We start from the raw sequence: 4,766 nt of genomic DNA, 5'->3' as shown, positions 1-4,766 counted from the left end.
GTGGAGGAACTTGGCACTTCAAGTAGCACCTCCAATGATGGAGAGGGAGATGATAACAATGATAGTAGACACGTTACCGGTGTTCTACTATGAGAAGATGGTGACTTACATTCCTTCAAGCTTTGTTGATTTAGTTTTCGCCAGCAAAAAGATCAAAGTGGGTCTAAGAAGAGGCAAATTTGATTATCCTACTTTGATGAATGGGAAGCCTGGGGGAATGGAGAGAATAAGAATGAGGGAGGAAACCATGCCGTGACGGCCGTTCCTACATAGCCAAATTTCCCACCAACTCAACAATATCAATACTCGGCCAATATCCACCCTTCTCATTACCCACCACCCTATCAACCAAGAACACTCAATCATCCATAAAGGTCACCCCTAAATCGACCACCAAGCCCGTTTTCCGCACATCCAATACCAAATACCACCCTTAACACAAACCAAAACACCAACCGGGGAAGGAATTTTCTAGAAAAGAAGCCTGTAGAATTCACCCCAATTTCGATGTCGTATGCTAACTTGCTCCTATATCTACTCAATAGTGCAATGGTAGCCATAATTCCAACAAAGATTCCTCAACCTCCATTTTTTGAGGATACTACTCGGATGCAACATGTGCTTATCATGGAGGAGTTTCGGGTCTATTCAATCAGAAATTGCTCGTTCTACCCAAGTGACCTGCGCTCCTGAGTTTGACTTCCAAGTCTATTCAATCAGAAATTGCTCGTTCTACACGTTTGGTGAGGGTGCTGTAAACAACGAGTAAAGAAAAAAGGTAAAAATTATTTGATTAACTGTGTTTCAAATAAAAAATAAGAAGTACAAACATTCATGTGACCTCATTTTATTGTTCTAAAAAGTTTTCTTTTTGAGAGAAAAATGAGTTATCAAGAACATGAGTCATTTGACTTAATCTATCAATTGAAAATCCTTTAAATATTTCTCGTCCTTGAAAATTCATTTTCAAGAACCTGCACAATTTCTTTCATTTTTCCTTGCTACAAGGTCATGACAAAAGACCACAATAAATACCTCAGAGCCCTACACTGGGGCAATGAGAGGCACTATGCAGGAGCCTCAAGCGAACCTAGGGGCAAATCAGATGTTCTCACCCGGTAGGTCGAAAACCTGAAAGGGAGGCTTGATGCAATCCTACCCCGGAATGGCATTGGATAGAAGACTCAAAGTAGATTGGGCCAAAGATGCAAGAGAAGGCCCTAGGGTTCTCATGAGTCTTAGGGCAGATTTCAAGCCCATGGGCTAAGTATGAGCCCACTTATCTTTGTACATATTAGATTAAGGTTTCATTATTTTTGGACCTTGTATTTAGGGCTCCATAATGAAGGTAGGGTACCCAATAAATGTAGGATTTTTCAGCCCTTGTATTTTAAGGCACCTAGACTAGTTTTTGTATTATGGTAGTTTTGTAATTTCACATGCATTAAGTGAATATTTGATGTGTGTGTTGGAAAATAAATTTAATTGAATTGGGATAAGCCCAATCCAATTAAATTTTAGAGGGGGGGGGGTGAGCATTTGCTTGCTACACCCTATTGCCATATCATATAGTCACACTTTGTGCATGTCCTTCATGCTTTACATGCCTTATGACACCTAAGCACACTTAGTGGAGAATCTTAGACTTGATCTTGGATTAGTGGGCTGAACCATAACTAAAATTCACTAATCATAATTAGTGAAATTTTGGCTCCAAAATTTGGCTTCACGAATTCAATTTCAAATCCAAGTGAAATTTGAATAGAAATTCAAATTTCCCTCCAATTTTGTGTGACACTTAGGCTATAAATAGAGGTCATGTGTGTGCGTTTTTTCAACTTTGATCATTTGAATATTAAACTTCAGATTTCAGAGCTCTTTTAGAGCACAAAATTTCGTGCTCTTCTCTTCCTCTCCCTTCATTCATTTCCTTCTTCCTCCAAGCTCTTATCCATGGCCTCCTATGGTGGTGAGCTTCTTCAAGGCTCATCTTCTCCTTAAAGTGGCGTCTCCTCTCTCTCTTCCTTCTCCATTCCTCTGCCATTCATCTTCCAAGAAGTAAAGGAATCCATTGATGAAGAAGATCCTAGGTCTACAAGCTCCAATGGAGCTTACATCATGTGGTATCAAGAGCATCTTCATCTAGGGGATGTTCTTTTGCTTCCTCTATCTTCTTGTTCGGTGAATTCTCTTTAATTCCTTGTTCTTCATTTTATTCCTCTATCTTCGTTTAAATGGTCCAACGCCTTAAATGACTTTTGTGCGGTTAAAATTGATCTTGTGGAAAAAAAAAACAAAACAACTTAACCAATGTTTAGTTCTCAAAGAACTACATAGGTCTGGTTTCCTCATTGCAATTGAGGATACGTAGGAGCGAGGGAAACACCCTTGTTGACCACAAAAAGATAAAAAAATCCAAAAGGCATAAAAAGACATAAAAACGTAAAAAGGGAAAATAAAACAAATCAAAGACATGATATTGCACACTTGGTTAAAGGCTGTCGTCCCTTGTGACGGACATGTGGGGTGCTAATACCTTCCCCGTGCGCAAAAATAACTCCTGAACCTTTCACAATTAAACTTCATAGACTACACCTTTTTGGTTTTTCCGACGTTTTCCTCGAATAAACGTTGGTGGCGACTCCGCGCATTTTCCTCCCATGGAAGACGCACCCGTGAGCCCCGTGTCGCCCTCCCGCTGAATGGTAGGTTGCGACAGTGTGTCATCAGACTTGTCGTCTTTGGATGAAGAAGGTACAAATGATCATGAGTTATCTTCGCGTGCTATCAGACTCGATTGTCTCTGGATAGCAAGGGTGCGGATAACCATGAAATGTCTCCGCGTGTCAACGGGCTTTCTTTCCTCTGGTTGACAAAATAGAGACTAAAGTTGTCTCGATCGATAGACATTGAGTCTTTGGCGAAAAGAGCAGATGACCACATTGGTTTCTACATGCTATCGGACTCGATTGTCTCTGGATAGCAAAAGTGGTGAATGATCGTAGTTTGCCTCCGCGTGTCAACGGGTTCGCTTGCCTCTGGTTGACAAAGGTGGCGGATGACCAAATTTTGTATCCGCGTGTCATCGGACTCAATTGTTTGTGGATGACGAGGTGAGACTAAAGTAGCCTTGGTGTTCTTTCACTAAGATGAGAACACGCTTAGCAAAGAAGCAAACCTCCAAACCGAACAGAGCAACACATACATTTTTTTGAAGAAAAACAATGTGTCTACTGGAGAAGGAAAGCATGCTGATAGAATTTTCTCACAACAACAAATGAGATTTAGGATATTATCATTTCATTTCTAAATGATCATTTAGAGGAAACACCGGCTCCAACTGAAATAGAAGAAAATCACTCAAAGTGTATAAATCTCACACAGGCAATTGTTTCATCCTAATTCTGAACCATAGATATGTCATGACTTGACTTTGCAAATCATTTCCTATCAAACCAAAAATAACACGCGCAATCATGGATCAACATGACTTTTTCGGGAGTGGTGTTTTTGGTGGGGAAACTTGGCTCTGGTATTTCGGCCTTTTCCTTTTCTGTTTTTGCTTAGCATAGGGCGAAAGAGTCACCGGCACAAAAGATTTCGGTTGGTAATCAAGAAGGGGACCACCTCATGTGTCATAAGCCATGGCTTCCTTTCTTTTCTTTCTCGCTTGTGACAATCCTGCATGTTTATTCATACATTGTCGGGTCCAAACACCTTTCTGTATCTTTTGTTCTCTTTTGATCTTTGACCGGGAACTTTCTTTTTTCTTTTGTGTTTCTTCCGATCTTTGACCGGGAACTTTCTTTTTCCTTTGCTTTCTTCTGATCTTTGACCGTGGACTTTCTTTTTTTCTTTTGCTTTTGAAGTACATTTGTAGCTTAACAGTGAATGCATCTTCTTTCTTGGGAGATCCTTTTGTCCCTTCTTCTGAGGGTAAGGGTAAAAATTCCTATCCTAGGTCAAGGTTTACAGCCAATGAGTTGATGTTTCGGCTCAAAAGGCTCGTAGAAGGCCGGGCATGATGTATATCCGGGATATCTATTCGGTAAGCAGTTCAAGGATAAGGGAATACCCCACAATATTTCCATGATACGCATGCAACAATGATGATTTAAAAATTTATGCAAAACTGATCATGCATGCACCCATGTGGACACTCAAACATCAAGTTTGTGGTCATGTGACACTAAGGCTTAGGATTCATTTTTTCCATTTAAATCGACCCAGTGTTTCCAAAAGATGCTCTTTTATCAATTTATGCATTCATCCGAGTCCATTTAGGTGTGGAAGCAATGACTTCCAAGGTTATTTTGATGATGCCAAAGAATCAACAGTTAAGCAAATTCCAAAGATTAAAGAATCTAGTTTCAAGAATCAAGATTCAAGAATCAAGAATCAAGAATAATCAAGATCAAGATTCAAGATTCAAGATTCAAGAATCAAGAGAAGACTCAATCAAGATAAGTACTAAAAAAGTTTTCCAAAACATTGAGTAGCACAAGAAGTTTTCACAAAATCATTACCAAAGAGTTTTACTCTCTGGTAATCGATTACCAGAAGGTAGTAATCGATTACCAGTGTTCTAAAACGTTAAGATTTCAAATTTCAAGAGTTACAACTTGTGTTTAACAGTTTTAAATCATTTTAAACTTGTGTAATCGGTTACACAACACTTGTAATCGATTACCAGAGCCTCTAAACGTTTTAATTTTCAAAATTCAAAATGAAGAGTCACATCTGTTGATGTGTAATCGATTACACCT

The sequence above is a fragment of the Glycine max genome, chromosome 5 (genome assembly GCF_000004515.6).
Source record: "Glycine max cultivar Williams 82 chromosome 5, Glycine_max_v4.0, whole genome shotgun sequence".
In the NCBI taxonomy this organism is placed as follows: Eukaryota; Viridiplantae; Streptophyta; class Magnoliopsida; order Fabales; family Fabaceae; genus Glycine; species Glycine max.
Note: the sequence above shows the minus strand (reverse complement) of the source record.